The following is a 17,431-nucleotide window of genomic DNA, read 5'->3' on the forward strand; positions in this document are numbered from 1 at the left end:
TATCGTGTGCTGTCTGCGTGATGTCAAATGTTGGTGGAAGTGGGCAGCCACAGACAAGGGAGGTTTGGGCACGAAGGAGGGGCTCCTGGGTGAGGAGTGTGCCTCCCTGAGGGAAGCCCAGACGCCGGCCTCTGGACGGATGGGGGAGGGGTTACCCCAGAGCCCGGGATGGATGTGCTGTTCTCAGAAAGTATTTAGCAGACTTGGGGGGTGGTGGCATTGTCGGGAGGTGGACGGGGGATTTATGGAAGAGTCTCTTTACTAGAAAAACCCATTCTTCCTGAGTATTTCCCACAGATTGCCCTTCCCCCTTTCCACAAGGGCTTTGGTCCGGGATCATTTCTCCTCGGGGTGAATCAGCCAAGCCCCTGGCACCATCACCGTGAGCTTCCAAGGCAGACCTTCCTCAGCCTGACTTGGTCCTGGCCTCTGTCTCTGCGAGGGCTCTGAGCAAGCCTGGAGGAGGATACCTGGGAAGCGTCTGGAGGACTCTAAAGTGGCCTCCAGAACAACCACTTCTATTTTCATGGAACACCCCCTCCTGTCAGAGGAGTCCCATCACACTCAGCAAACAAGCCCTCCTCTCCTCCCTCACCGCAGCCCCCAGGGCCTGTCGCATGGATGTCGCCATCAGGGTGGCCTTCTCCTGTGGGTGTGAAGATACCTTCAGCCCCTTCCTCAGGAAGCCGTGTCACCTGACCGGGGCTTCCAGGGAGTTCAGGAGATTGGGCAGCTGGGATTGGGCATGCTTGGGGTTGGTATTAGACAGGCCAGAGTTGCTCAAATGGGAGTTAGTGGTTTAGGCTGGGTCAGCTTAGCTTTCTGTATGTGGCGTTTGGTTATAGCAGTTGTAGTCTAAAGCCATTCAGAACCACTTCTGGAGGGTCCTTTTTTCTCCCACTCCACCCCAGCTTTAAAACCTTGGAGAGTCCTTAGTTGAGTCTGTGACCATCTTCATGTTCCCAGAGGTTGCAGGGATGGCTCTAATAGAGAACATATGCATTCACCTACCTCCAGACCAGCCAGGACCCAGGTATGAGGGCGCTGCAGGAACAGCTCTGAAGGCTGCAGGTGGCAAGGTGGCAAGACTCCAGGCTGAGCATTCTAGAGTGATCCGCTGATCAGAGAAGATACCTGAGAACCACCCAGACCTTGGTCGTGGGGAGAGGTCTGTGGGGAGAGGGTGCAGGCTGGGAAGAAGTGGTGTGGGGAGCTGGCTGTACATCGGGTATGTACGTCGTGTAGACACGAACACAACCTTCAACAGGGACTTGTGTCCCAGACATTTGAGGATTTGAGGCTGGACAGGAGCTTTGGCAATCAGTGTATTTGAACTTTTCACTTAGGTGAGGAAAAAGGTAAGGCCCAGGGTGGACACAGAAACCAGGTCTCCTCCTCCCAATTCATTACTTTTTTAAAAGGCAGGTAAGGTGGCAGCTTTTATTCCTAGGGGGCCTTAATTCTTTTTTTTTCAGATGGAGTCTCTCTCTGTTGCCCAGGCTGGAGTGCAGCGGCGCGATCTCAGCTCACTGCAACCTCCGCCTCCTGGCTCAAGCGATTCTCAAGCCTCAGCCTCCTGAGTAGCTGGAATTACAGACATGCACCACCATGCCTATCTAATTTTTGTATTTTTGGTAGAGACGGGGTTTTACCATGTTGCCCAGGCTGGTCTCGAACTCCTGACCTCAAGTGATCTGCCTGCCTCAGCCTCCCAAAGTGCTGGGATCACAGGCGTGAGCCACCGCACCCGGCCTTAATTCTTGAGACTGTCAGTGGTCTGAGCCTCTGGCTCCTTCTATCATTTCCAGTTCCTCATCCCTTTCCCATCTCAGACACAGCCCTTCTGGTTTCCAGATCAAATATATGCTATTTTCTTGCTGGACTCCAACAGTAAAATTAGCCTTGTACATTAACTCAGAGGGATCCATGCTTGAGGCATGGCAGAAATCAGGCTCTAAGCAGGTATTGGAGAGAGGGGCTAGCTCTGGAAAGGGACCCTCCTGTCCCTTTGAAGTGTGGTAGAGTAGCCCAGAATCTAGGCCACGCCCTTCCACCACGGCCCTCTGCTGCCTCTCCACCAAATTTGGTAATTGACTTGTCAGGTCCTGGGTTTCAAAAAGGAGACAGGTACAGGCAGAAGGGTTTTACGAGCTCAATTTCCATAGGGAACTGGGCTAAATATTTCAGTTCTGATGATGTTGCAGAATATTTGGGACATCCTCCTTCTTGTGGTTCCCTCCCTTTCCCTGCCTGTGAGTTTTAGTATGAATTCAAATAAACCCTTTTTCTCTTCCTCACCAAACTCTTTCCTGTCAATCTAAAGAAAATTCCTGGGACAGCTCACCTCCTCCAGGAAGCCCACCTAAATGGAACACTCCTGCCTCCTTTTCTTGCTGTGAAGTGGGGAAGGAGTGCCCTGGGAGTGAGGAGACTTCAATGCTGATCCTCATCTTTGTGGGAACTGTTGCGTGACACTGGGCAAGTCCTTTCTCCTCTCTCAGCTCACTTTAATGACTTGCAGTGGCCAAGATTGTTTCTACAGATCCTTCCAGCTCTGATAAAAAGAACCCTGTCTGTGCTACTGGGTCAGCCAGTGCTTACTCCTAAAGCCTTTCAGCCTAACAGGGGATTTGGGACACTGTCAGGATATCCAAAGAGACCCTTTGTGAATAGGTGTGAGCATGTGAAGCTCAAAGTGGTTTTCATTCTAGTTCAGTAAATGCCCGTTGGACAATGACTGTGGGCAAGGTTGTGCATGTGGCCACGTGGGCGTATCAAGACAGTGCGTCCTGTCAGGGATTTATGGTCTAGCAGGGGATGAATGAGAGATTTGCAAACAGCTACTGAGACAAGGCAGAATGTAGTAGTGTGATTAAATTCATTAAGGGGTCCTTACTAAAAATTCGTATTCTTTGTTCCAGCATCCCCTCCCCGTCGTTGAGTTTCCACTACATAGGAGTCTAGAAATCTGCATTTTTAACAACCTCCTAGGTGATTCTGATGCTGTGGACGCAATGGCCATGCTCTGGAAAGCACTGATGGACATGCTAAGGGAGCGGGCTCTGGGGTGGGCTCAGTTGCTGGCACCTTGGAATTTAGTAGGCACTAAATGAAAAGTTGATGATCAGATAAAAGAATGTGTGACCCTGGCCAAGTTATCTAACAACACTGAGCCTTTCTTTACCCATTTGTAAAGAGGTGGCAACAACAACTTCCTCATAGAGTTGCTGGGAGGGTTACACACTAAAATCAACGATAAACATTTATTCTGTAGGACCTGTGCCGTCATAAGCATGCAGTACTGTAGGTTACATTATTACTATTATTGTAAGTTACAGACAGTATTTTGGGACCAGGAAAGACCTCATGGATGAGATAACTTTATATCTAGGCACTGGCAGATAGGTGGGATTAATTAAGGAGTAATAATAACCATTCTGCAAGAACTCTTTCAGAAGATAGAAGAAGAAACACTTTCCATCGTGTTTTATAAGGCCAGCATTACACGGATACTGACAAAGATAGTTTAAAGGAAGAAACTAAAGACCAAAATCCCTCATGGATATATATATTCAAAAATTATCAGCAAGATATGAGCAAATTCAATCTAGAAAGATACAAAAAGGATAATACATCATGACCATGTGTTTAAAAATATTGAGGCATATGCTTAAAATGTATCCCAGAAATAAAAACTTGCTCAACATTCAAAGAATTAATGTATTCACCATATTGACATAGAAGAAAAAAAAAACATTTGACTGTATCAATAGATACAAAACATTTGACAAAACACATTTCATGGTAAAAACAAACAAGCAAACAACAACAACAACAAAGACAGATTCTTAACAAACTAGGAGTAGAAGGGAACTTCATTAGCCCGAGAAGTGGCACCTATAAAAACCCATGGCTAACGTACTTAATGACGAAAGTCAATACTTTTCCCATAAGCATTGCCTGGGGACAAGCAAGGGTATTTGCTGTCACTGCTCCTATTCAGCATCATACTGGGATTCCTAAATAGTGCAATGATGGAAGAAAAATAAATAAAATCATACAGATAGGAAGAAAGAAATAAAACTGATTTATTAATATATGATGTGATTGCATATGTAGAAAATCCAAAGGTATCTTATTAGTCAATGTATTTCTCTATTGAGAAAATCTTGATTTATACAGATAGATGGGTGTAAATGGTAACAATATTTATAACTAATTTGACTTGAAATTTCTGATTACTTTCCATTGAAAGAGAGATGGCAGGGGAAGTTGTAGTTCAAAATGCAGAATGCTGAGTTAAGTAGTGCATTGTTGAACTCCATTAATTAAAATTTACTACAGATCAGATTTGAATGTGCATGCTATTTATTTTAAAGTCAACTTTAACGAGGATTCACTTATGAATAATAAAATCCATTGTATTACATTTAAAATGTAAATGTATTTAAAATGTAAAATGTAAATGTAAATGTATAAAATCCAATGTATTACATTTAATATACTTCAATATTTTTAAACAAATGTATACATCCTTATAACCACTACCACACTACTCTAATGAGTTACCTTATGCCCCCAGGCAACTTTTGATCTCCTTGTTGATACCACTGACTGGTTTTGCCTGTTCTAGGATTTCTTAGGGTTGCTGTACCTCCTCTCCAACACTGGGCATTGCCAGTCTTTTTCATTCTACAGGGCGTGCATGTTGTCTCATTGTAGTTTTAAAGCATTTTCCTGATGACTTGCGATGCGCAGCATCTTTTTTTGGTTCTTATTGGGTGTTTGTACATGTTTTAGGAAAGGTCTGTTCAAATCTTGTGTAAGTTTCTATTGGGCAGTTTGACATACATAGTTGCAGGAATTCTTTATACGCTCTGGATAACAGTCATTTGTCAGGTGTATGTATTGTGAATATTTTCACTCAGTGTGTGGATTTTCTTGTCATTTTCTTAATGGTATCTTACAAGGAATAGAATTTTCTAATATTGATTAATTCTAATTTATCAAATTTCTTTATAGTTTGGACTTTTGGTGTTTTAAGACATCTTTGCTTACCTAATGGTCACAAACATTTTCTCCTACAACACAAACTTTTATTCTAGAAGTTTTGTAATTCTAGTGTTTACATTGTCTATACCCCATTTTAAGTGGCCATTTGGGTATGGTATAAGATAAGGGTCCAAATTCATTTTATTCCCCCAAGTAAATATCCAGTTGTTTGGGCACCAATTGTTCAAAAGACTGTTGTTTACTTGTTGAACTACCTTGGCAACTTTGTCAAATACCAAATAGAGATATATGTGTGGGTCTGTTTTTGGATTCTTTATTCTGTTGATTGATTAATGTATCTGTGAAACACTTCAAACATATAGTATTGATATGGTGGCTTGAATCAGTCTTGGAATAAGCTAGTGTAATACCTCTGATTTTCTTCTTTTTTTAAAAAATTATTTGGGATTGAATTTTTGAATTTTTGAGCTTTAGTATCAGCTTGTAAGTTTCTATCAGGAAACACTGCTGGGTTTTGATTGAAATCATGTTGAATTGATAGGTCGGTTTGGGGAGAACTGACATTTTAAGTATCTTGAGTCTTTCAATCTATGAACATAGTACCTCTCTCCATTGCTTTAGGTCTTTAATTTTTCTCATCAGTGTGTTACAGTTTTTAGTGTACAGGTCTTATATATATTTTGTTAAATTTATCTCTAAGTATTTTATGTTTTCATGCTATTATAAGTGGTATTTAAAAATTTAATTTGTTATTGTTTATCACTCATATATAGAAGCACAATTTTAAAAACTGGCCTTGTTTCTTGTGAGCATGCTAAATTCATTTGTCACTTCTACTAGTTATTTCATAGATTCCCTAGGATTCTATATGTACACAATTATGTTGTCTATGAATAAAGATGATTTTGACTTCTCCTTTCCAAACTGTTTGCTGTTGTTTATCGCCCCTCATTGGTCTGGCTAGGATCTTCAGAGCAATGTTGAATGGGAGCAGCAAGAGTTGCCATCCTTCCATTTTCCCTAATCTTGGAGGGAAGCATTTTTTTTTTCCACCATTGTCTATAATATTAAATATAAGCATTTTTAAAATTTGTTTGTTTTGTTAGATGGGCAAGTTCAGGAAGTTTCCTTATACTCTTAGTATACTGCATGTTTTTATCTTGAGTGAAGGTTGATTTTTTTCAAATACTTTTCAACATTCAGATGATCATATAACTTTTCTCCTTCACTCTGTTAATATAGTGAATTTCACTGATTAATTTTCTAATGTTAAATTAATCTTGTATTCCTGGAATAAACTCCATTTGGTCATGCTATATTATTCTTTTTTTTTTTTTTTTTTTTTTTGAGATGAAGTCTCGCTGTGTCATCAGGTTGGAGTACAGTGGCACAATCTCGGCTCACTGCAACCTCTGCCTCCCGAGTTCAAGCGATTCTCTTGCCTCAGTTTCTTAAGTAGCTGGGACTACAGGCACGTGCCACCAGGCCCAGCTAATTTTTGTATTTTTAGTAAAGACGAGGTTTCACCATATTGGCCAGGATGGTCTCGATCTCTTGACCTCGCGATCTGTCCACCTCAGCCTCCCAAATATTAACCTTTTTATGCGTTGCTGGATTCAACTTGCCATTTCATTGAAGATTTTTGTGTCTGTCTGGAGGAATGAATGTCTTTGTCTAATATTCACGAATGTACTCTATAGGCTTGCAGTAGCCCTGAGACAAGAGAGAGTGAAAAGGTGTGAAGAGAATTAACTTTTACACTGTGCTTTTATACCGTATTCTATTGTTTGAGTTTTTGCGCAAAGCACGTATTTCTTTTATAATAACTAAAAAGACTTATTTTTTTCCAGTAGCCATAGTGGCAGAGCATTAGAAACTACCGCAGGTTTCTGTTCAGGGTCTTAAGGAAAATGAAGCCAGCAGCCTGCTGAAACAGCTGGGGCAGGAGCGTGCACAGGAGAGTGTTCCAGGACGCACAGGGAGGCTGGAAGCAGAGAGACGGCTTAGAGACTCCTTATAGCAGGCTCTAGCTTTGCCTATTTAGACTGGAAATTTCCTAAGAGATGGAAGAACACTTTCTCAAGTTCATGACCTTGACAGAAGTTTATCTGGCGTCAAATATGCAAAGGGTACTCAAGAAAAATTATCAGAAATGTTTAAGAAGGTGATGACTTTCACTGGAATCCCATACTTGCCCGAAAAGGAGGAGGAAAAAAAATAGTGGAGATTGTCCAATTATATTCGGTCTTGGCCTGGGCACCTGCCCTCCTCCTGTCACTTTTGTCATAGCTAATCTCTTTGGCTTTGGCCTGTCCTCTCGCCCTGGTCTTACTCTCCCCTTTCTGGTTTTCTGTGACCCCTGCTAAGACCTCTTTCTCAGCTCCCTTTAGTGGGGCTAGTGAGGCTCTCACCTCATCTCTGTTAAGACTGCACTCTCCCTGCTTCCTCTCCTCCACTGAAACCTACTCACAGTGCACTACCTCCAAGTGGGGGCCCAAATTCATGTCTCCTCAGCATTTATGGACCCAACTCAATATTTCTGTATTGAGCTCTTGAATCAGTTGGCCTTGGTTCAAATCCTATTTCTACTCCTTAACTAGTTGCATCATTTGGGCAAAGCTCTTAATCTTTTAAACCTTAGTTTTCACTTCTAGAAAAATGCAGACAATAACAGTGGCTGCCTCATAGTGCTGTTGTGGGGATTAAAGGAGATTATCTTTGTAAAGCACTTGCCACAGTTATTTACCTGTGACGAACAGATTGAGGAGGGCTGCTCTTGTTACTCTATGCAGGAGTTGATGTGATTCCCAGCGTGAGATTGAATTATGAATTATGAAGCAGATTTGAGGTATCCTTTCCTCTGACGTTGTTCTCCTCTGAGCCCCATGAGAGGATCTACTGATTATTCTGTTTTCATGTTAGCAGGCAATCTAGAGAAGTCACCAACAACATGAGCTGCTCTATGTAGATGGCGGTGGATTTGCGGGGTGGTCAGGATCCACTTTTCCCTTTTCCTGAGAGTAAAAGGAAGGAGCCTTTGGCCAGGTAGCTGGGGCCCTGGGGCCCTGAGCTTGCTCTGTAGGCACTGGCTATGTGGCCTTGAGCAAGTCACTGTTTGTCTGTGGCCCTGTGAAGGTTCCTCCTCCACAGTAGAGGAGCTGCAGGGTTCCTCTTGCATGTAGAAGCTCACGCTGCCTCCAGGTGGAGAAGGGGAGACCCTACCTTCAGGGCTCTTTGCCTGTGGTGGACGCATGGCCCAGACACTGGGTGGTGTGGGAGCCCTGGCCACTGTTCCTTCATGGGACACTTCAAGAAGGCGCCCCTCAATGCTGTGTGAGATGGATATTAAGGGATGTAGAAAGGGTGTTGGGGTGCACGGAGCTGTCTCCCCTCAGCTGTGGTGTCAAGCACTGTCTCAGCTCTCGGGCCACTGTGTCTGGCTTCTGCTCAGGGAACAGAGCCTTCCTGAGAGGGGGCACCATCTCCTGAGGGTCTGGTGCAGCATCCGGGTTCATGTCTAGGGCTGCCAGGTCCTCAGGGGACAGCTGGAGCTTCTGAGGGTCCAGACCTCAAGCTAGGAATCTTGGACACGCTCCTTACTTGGGAGATGAAGAGTCCAGTTTAATGAGAGTCCAGGTCTCCAGCTCAGGGCACAGAAACCTGTGGGTCTCCCTCCCAGAGGCAAAGGCCAATCTTCTGGCCCTGCTCTGTCTTGGTATTTGTCTGCCTGAAAGTGCATACCTGCTCTGGCTCCACCCCTACCTTTTTGTCTTCTGTGGCAATTTGGAGATGGGCTTTTGGGTCAAAACAAATGCTTTTTCTCTTCTCCCTCATGCATCCAAACACCAGGCCCCACAGGAAAGCCCCTCTCAGTGGGTCTTTGGGTGTCAGTCACCTTCTCCCTTGCCTCTCCCTGCAGCCTCATAGTGCTCTTAGCCCGCACTGTCTTGTTCTGTGATGCAGAAGCAAGAGCTCTTCTCCTGTCTCTGGTCCTGAAGTAAGGGCATGCATAAACACCTTTTGAAACATGATACTCTCAATTCTCAGTTATCCACCTTAGTGGATGTCAGCCATGGTACTGATAATCTGCAACCATGTTTAGCAAGAAGTTGTTTTTATTTCATTTTACAAGGCCTCCTATGACTGATTCTGAGACAGAGGGACTCTCTGCCTTTCATGGATTCATAGACCCTGAGTGGCCACCAAAGGGAGGAGGACAGCGGAAGATCTATGGGGACTGGGAGGGTGAAAGTGTGTTAGCCTGACCCCGCCCCATTCCCTGAGAAAGTCAGGTGGTATCCACCTAGAGAGCAGCCTGAGAGTGGGCTGGGTTCAGGTGTCTCCCCTCTGCCAGAATGAGGATAAAAACATAGCAGAAGCAAATCCTCCACAAGGGCCATGCTTCAGGCACAGTCTAGTTTGAAATAATGTCCAGTGTGACCTGTTGGGCTGTAAGGGGTGTGACTAGAGCCCTGGAACCCTGCAGTTTATGAAGGAGATCTTGCATCCTGTGTTTTGTTGTAAAGGGTTGCCCACTGCCACCTTACCCTCTCTCCCACAGCTTTCCATTAAATTTCACGGGGCATAGATTCTGTTTGGAAACTTTAAAAATATTCACTAATAAGGTTGTCGCTGAGTATTGTTCACTACCCCCAGATTGCCATCCTGCAAGGCCCACCTGTGCATGTGTACACACACACACACACACACACACACACATATGTTCACTCTGTTCTGTCCTTGCTTGGCTGTCTGTGCTGACAGGAGGCAACACTGGAAGGGGTGCTGTTCCTGTTCAGCTTTGGAAGGTGGGCACAAAGGACCCTTGTTTCCTCTCTCTATTAGGAAAACTCAGCTTCCATTTTTTACAGCAATAACTTTAGGCCTTGAGCCTTGTTTGGCAGCCAAGCTGGTGTTATTATTGGCTAATTGTGGGGTAATAGTGTTGCTATCATTATTGTTAGGATGATTATTATCAGGCAACTAAATGGCCAGAAGGTGTGGAGTGGGAAAAGCAGCCTGGGGGCTTGGGTCACAAGGGCAGCTTTCCTGTTTTGTCTCCTGCTTTGCTCAGAAGGCAGTTTCCAGTCCAGCACTGCACTCGGAGTCCAGAGGTGTTGTATTGGAAGGCAGGTCTTATCAAAAATTCCCTGCTGTGAGCTCTGTTTTCAGCAGCAAGGGGAGGAAGATAGCCAGGGATAATGGGGCACAGGTCCTGCCTTTGAGCCACTCCTACACTTCTGAAGAGGCAGCATGCATTCATTCAACAACCATTTATGTGCCAGATTCTGTTCTCAACACTAACACAAAAGGGTGACCAAGACCTCTGGCTATTGGGAAGCAGGTAAGTGAAGGTGCAGAGTATAGTGAGACAGATGCTATCTTGGGAAGAGTATCTCAGGAACAAGGGACTCAGATTAGGAGGATAAGGGAGACTTCCTTAATGAAGATCCCTCAAAGCTGAAACCTGAAACCTGAAAGATGAAGAGTTAGCCAAGGGGAAGGGAGTGTTTAAGTAGAGGTGCTATATCTACTGTGACGAGAGCAGTACTGGGCACATAAGTAGGTGCACCATAAATGATTGAATTGGTCAAATGAAAGAAAAGGAGGTTGACAAGAGCATGAGAAAGTGCAGTCTGGTGGAGCTTGGAGAGAGATGTGGCAGGACAGGTGGGCGGGGCAAGATCAGGACGAGAGAGCACTTCTGCTTAGAGGTGGCCAAGGTAGAGTGGCCACCTTGTGCCTGTTTGCCTGGAACTTTCCTGGTTTTGAAACTGAAAGTCCCGCATCCTGAGAACCCAATAAGCCCAGGCAAATGGAAAAGGTTAGTCATCCTATGGCTGCGTTGCCTTCCCAGATTTGGACTCCATGCTGCAGCTTTGAGCAGTGGACTGTTAGACACAATGGCAAGAATGCTTGCTCACCTAGCAGGCAGGGCATAGCTGAGCCTGCTGGGTGGCCCCCGTATCCTTTCTCCTTTTCTTTCACAGAATTAGAAATTTAGATGAGCACATGGCCAGCCACCCAAAGATGACATTTCCCAGCCTCCCTTGAAAATAACTGTGGCCATGAAACTAAACTCTGGTCAGAGGGATACGAGTCGGGGTATCTTGCTCCTGATTGTGCTGTTAAAAGGCAGAACTCCTGAGAGTGGGTTCAGGCTCTGATGAAAACAATATGAGGAAGTTTAAAAAACTCTCCAAACTCAAGACCTGACCCAGACCTTTTAAATAAGAATCTCAGCGTCAGGGAAAGGGCTGATTTTTTTTTAGAAATATTTCAGGCAGTAGTGGTTAAAAGGATGGACTCTGCAGTGGGCTGCCTGGCTTCCAGTCCTGGTTCTAGCTGTGTGACCTCGTGCAAGTAACTTAACCTTCTGTGCTTCAGTTTTCTTATCTATAAAATGTATGTTAATTGAACCTTCTTGATGGAGTTATTTTGAAGATTAGTGTGCTCAGAACAGTACCTGTCATATACATGCTTAATTCACTAATGTGCTCAGTAAATGTTGCAAGATGGTAACATATATCTATATCTATAATTAAGATATAGAGCACCTCTACTTAAACACTCCCTTCCCCTTGGCTAACTCTTCATCTTTCAGTTTCAGGTTTCAGCTTTGAGGGATCTTCATTAAGGAAGTCTCCCTTATCCTCCTAATCTGAGTCCCTTGTTCCTGAGATACTCTTCCCAAGATAGCATCTGTCCCACTATACTCTGCACCTTCACTTACCTGCTTCCCAATAGCCAGAGGTCTTGGTCACCCTTTTGTATTAGTGTTGAGAACGTAATAATTCTATATCTATAATTAAGATATAGAACATTTCCATCATCACAAATTTCCCTCATGTTGTCCTCATTTGGACACATCCACTTCTCTCCTGTAACACTCTGTTCAACCCCCAAGCAATTACTAATCTGTTCCCCATTTCTGTATTTCAGGAATGTTATGTAAATGGAATCTTTTCAAGAGTATTACATAAATGGAATCATACAATATACAAATCATACAGTCCTTGAGGATTTTTTTTTTTTAACTCAGTATAATTCGCTAGAGATTCACATGGGTCATTGCATGTACTGATAGTTAATTCCTTTTCATTGTTGAGTAGTACTCCATGACATGAATGTATCACGGTTTGCCACCCATTGAAGGGCACCTGGATCATTTGCATTTTTTGGCTATTACAAATAAAGCTGCTATAAATGTTTGCATACAGGTTTTTGTGTGAACATGAGATTTCATTTCTCATGGGATAAACGATCAGGTTTGTAATTGCTGGGATGTATGGGAGTTGCTTGTTTGGTTCTTTAAAAACTGTCAAACTGTTTTCCAGAGTGGCTGTGCCATTTTACATTCCCATTAGCAATATATGAATGCTCTAGTTTCTGTGGGTCCTGGCCAGCATTTAGTGTTGCCACTAAGTTTTCTTGAAGCCATTCTGATTGGTGTTGAGTAATATCTCCTTGTGGCTTAAATTTGTATTTCCCTAATGTTGAATATCATTTTGTGTGCTTATTTGCCATCGGTATGTCCTATTCAGTGAAAGTCTTGTCATGTTTTTGCCCATTTTCTAATGCAATTGTTGTTCTTTTGTTGTTGAGTTCTGAGAGTCCATTATGTATTCTAGATCCTAGTCCTATGCTGAATATGTGGTCTGCAAATAATTTTTCCCAGTCTGTTGCTTGTCTTCTCATCCTCCTTAACAAGGTCTTTTGCAGTACAAAGTTTTTAATTTTGATGAAGTCCAGTAGATTTCTCCTTATATGGATTATGCTTTTGATGCCAAATCTAAGACCTCTTTACCTACCCTTTATCTTGAAGATTTCCCCCGTTGTTTTCCTGAAAGTTTTATAGTTTTACATTTTATAGTCAGTTAAGTCTGTGATCTATTTTGAGTTAATTTTTGTGCAAAATATGAGACTTAGATCAAGATTTTTTTTTTTTTGTATGTACAATCACTTCAGCACCATTTGTTGAAAAGGCTAACTTTCTTCCACTGAATTATTTTTGACTCTGTGTCAGAAACTAGTTGAGGTCCAATTTATCTTTTTTTTTGTTTTGTTTTGTTGTTGCTTGTGCTTTTTGTTTCTGTTATGGATTGAATTGCATTCTCCAAAAAAAGATATATTAAAGTCCTAACTCCCAGTACCTCCAAATGTGAGTGTATTTGCAAATAATGTGCTTTAAAAATTTTCTTTTGAGACTTCCTCTTCAACCCATGAATTATTTAGATGTATATTGTTTAGTTAATAAGTGTTTGGATAGATCCTGTTATCTTTCCTTTGTTTATGTTCAGTTTATTTATTTTAGTTAGAGAACATATTCTGCATGGTTTAAGTTATTTACAACTTGTTGAGGTTTATTTTATATTCCAGAATATGACCCAATTTGGTATATGTCCTGTGGGCACTTGAACAGAATATTTATTCTGCTTTTGTTAGGCAGAATGTCTTACAAATATCAATTAGATCCTGTTGGTTGATGGTACTGTTGAGTTCTTTCATATCCTTGATAATATTCTTGCTAATTGTTCTATTGACTGTGAGAAAGGAATATTGGAGTCCCTAACTATAATTGTGGATTTGTCTATCTAATATTTTAGTTCCATCAGTCTTTCATTCACATATTTTGCAATTCTTTTGTTTGGTGCATAAACATTAGGAATGTCTTCTTACTAAAGCACTGTTTCTTCTTGGTGAATTGGTCTTTTTAAATTATACAATGTCTCTCTCTGTCTCATATTTTTTTTTGCTTTGAAGTACTTTATCTGGTGTTAATCTAGCCACTTATATTTGAGATGAGTTTTTGTAGATAGCATATAGTTGGTTCATGTTTCAAAATATACTCTGTCAGTCTCTGCCTTTTAATTGGTATATTTAGACCATTTATATTTAACATAATTATTGATATATTAGGGCTTAAGCTGCCATTAAAATTTTTGTTTTCTAATTGTTCTCTTTTTTCCATTTATGTTTTTCTCTTACTGTCCTGTTGGTTACTTGAACATTGTTAAGAATCCATTTTGATTTGTGTATTGTGTCTTTTAGTAAATGTTCTTGTATAGCATTTTTAGTGCTGCTGAGTATTTTATTATATATACATAACTTATCACAGTCTATTGCTATCATTATTTTATCAGTTGAAGAATCCTTACCTCTTTATATTCCTTTACTCTCTCTCATTTATAATATAATTTCTTAAATATTTCCATCTAAATACATTTAGAATCATATCAGACAGTGTTAGAATTTTTGCCACAACCATTGAACATAATTTATAGGAAATTCAAGAGAAGGAAAGTCTATTGTATTAACTCATTTAAAAAAAATTATCATTTTTTTTCCTCCTTCCTAATGTTTCAAGTTGTCTTCTTTTATCAGTTTCTTTCTGTTTAGAGAACTTACTTTAGCCATTCTTTTAGGGTAGGCCTGCTGGAAACACATTCTTAGTTTTTCTTCATCTGAGAATGTTTTCATTTTCTCTTCATTACTGAAGGATATTTTTACTGGGCATTGAATTCTGCATCAACAGTTCTTTGCTTTCAGCACTTGAAAACTATGCCACTCCCTGCTAGCCTCCATAGTTTCTGATGAGAAATCTTCTGTCCTTCAAATTGTTTTTTCCCTAAAGCTAAAGCATTGCTTATCTTTACCTGCTTTCAGGTTTTTCTTTGTAGTTTTCAGAATTCTGACTCTAATATGTCTGGGCATAAATTTATTTGGGTTTATTCTATTTAGGGTTTGCTCAGCTTCCTGAATCTGTGAGTTTATGTCTTTTGCCAAATTTGGGGAATTTTTATTCCTTATTTCTGTGAGTTCTTTTTCAGCAATCCTTATTTTCCTTTCCTTCTGAACCCCAGTGACTTGACTGTTAGATCTTTTGTTAGAGTCTCCCTGATCCTGAGACTTGGTTCATTTTATTCTTTTTCAGTCTATTGTTCAGTTTCCTTTATTATTCAGATTGGGTAATTTTTATTGTCTTCTCTTTCAGTTCACTGATTTTTTCCTCTGGCCTTTTATTCTGCTGTTAAGTGTATCCATTGAGTTTTTTATTTTGGTTATTCTATTTCTTAGTTCTAAAACTTCCATTTAAAGATCCAGAAGCTGATGGATGTGGGTCTGATCACAATTCAGTGATGACTTCTTTATCCCCCACTTCCCTTCACCCTCATGTGGAAAGAGGAGCTGGGACTGTGGCAGGCAGCACGGAGCAGAAGGGAGACAAGTGAGATAGAAGGCCTCATCTCTACATATTATACATACATAACCCCAGGGAAGACACAGAGACTTGTACTTGCACTGTTCGTGTTGCTGCTCCCTCTGGGCCCTCCCAGCACATGCATGGTCTCTTCACCACTGCCCTTGAGTTCCGTGTCTCCTTCCCCTGCCCCCAGTTGTTGTCTTGGCTGCTCTCCCATAGTTGGCTATTTTTAATTTGGAGCAGTGGGCATGTATGGGGAGGGGACGGGGTTCTTCCCAGACTCAGGTCCCAGCTGTTTATTCCATATCCTCTTCTCCAATAAAACAAGCAAGTTGGGCTTGGTTATTAAATAAATAAATAAATGAATAAAACTTCCATTTAGTTCTTCTGGTTTTTAAATTTCTTTGTTGAAACTGTCTAATTTTTCATCTATTTAGCATGTTCTTAGTTGTTCATTTAAGCATGTTTATTGCGGCTGCTTTGAAATCTTTGTCAGATAATTTTAACCACTTTGTCATCTAGGTATTGGTATCTATCAATTGTCTTTTTTTTCATTCACTTTGAGAACTTCCTTGTTCTTGGCACAATGAGTGATTTTTAAAATAAAAATTTGGACGTTTTGGTATTACTATGAGATTCTGGATATTGTTGAAATCTTCTGCTTTGGCTGCCTTCTTCTGACATTGCCCTTGCAGGGGAAAGGGTGTGGATGCTACCTTGTTGTTGCCAGGTAAGGGTGGAAGTCTGGGCTCCCCACATGGTCTCCACTGGCACCAAGTGGGTCAGGCACTTGTTATCTCCTGGTGGGGATGAAATCCCAGCTTCTTTCTTGGACTTCCCTGATTCCACCTAACTGCTGGGGGAGGGGGCAGTTAGGGCACCTCATTATAGCCTGGTGAGTGTGAAGGTCTAGGCCTCCCACTCAGCTTTTGCTGATGTGGGTGTGGGTGAAACCATAGTTTTTTCTGTGTGTTGGGATGAAATACAGTGATTATTCTCTGTAAGTTTTCTGTCTTGCTAGGCTGCCCCTTTCCCGATGATGTGGCTACAGAGATGAGGCTTTTGTTCAGTCTTTAAAAATCTGAGCCTTTCCAGATTCCTGCCTTTTTCTGCCCCAAGTCTGGAATATAGGAGACAAATAGAAACCCTAGAGAAATCTCCATCATGTCTTTCACTGGGTCCTGAGGTCCCTGTTGGTGTGCCTTCTTCTCTACCCTTCAGAGTCTTCTTATGTTTGTGAAGAAGGGAAAAGTGTATCTACTTCATCTTTCCAGATGTGGAATATCTACATGTGGAATACTGATTTCACAATATTTATTTGATTGCCCCTGGGGGTGACAGGAAGTTGATTTCCTCCCTCTCTCTCTGTCTTTATCTCTCTTTTCTGAAACCATCAGAAACTCTTGCCCTAGAGTCTGGGCAGAGGCTAGTGGCAGGACAGCTCCACTGTGGGAAGTGGGGCTGACTTGGTAAGTGGGTTCATCTGGCATTGAGTTTCCCCTGGTGAGGGCAATAGCACAATGTGAAATATAATGAGCTCACTATGTGAAAACCAATTTAGAGGAGTTTTAATGACAAGTGCTAGGGACACTGTTCTTAGGGAGAATGATTTCAAAGGGCACCTAAGAGTTTTTAGCCTAGTCCATGACTGCCTGAGAGTCCTTCACCACTGGAGTTCTGGGAAGTGAGTAGAGAGGACCAAAGGGAGGATAGGACCTGGATCTTGTCCTCAGGAAAATTTCTGGCCATCAGGAAAGATTGACATACCTCCTGAACACAGGTAGAGACATCAAATTAGAAGAGACAATTGACATAATAGATGCTGTTGTTTGGACAACAAATGATACATGGGAGGCTGGGAAGAGAGGTGTGATTGGATTAGGAAAGTCATCAGAGAAGTTTTCTGGGGGTGCCTCTGTGGCAGGTTCACAAGACGAGAAGGCCAGGGAGGGGAGGGGAAGTGAAAACCATAAGGAGAGGGGCTGTTTGCTCGTAAGCACACCCACGCCACACTGCAGAGTTGGCATTCACAGCATAAATGCCACTGGGGTGATATCAAGGCCTGTGACATGCAGCAGTTTGTAGTTTTGCTGAGATGTGGGTCTGAATCACCTCCACCCCAGTGCTGGTGTGCTGAAATGAGCCAATTAGGGAGTGATTCTGGCTGGAATACTCAGCATTCTCATCACAATGCAGTTTTTTTGGTCTTCTTTG

The sequence above is a fragment of the Macaca nemestrina genome, chromosome 10, assembly GCF_043159975.1.
Source record: "Macaca nemestrina isolate mMacNem1 chromosome 10, mMacNem.hap1, whole genome shotgun sequence".
In the NCBI taxonomy this organism is placed as follows: Eukaryota; Metazoa; Chordata; class Mammalia; order Primates; family Cercopithecidae; genus Macaca; species Macaca nemestrina.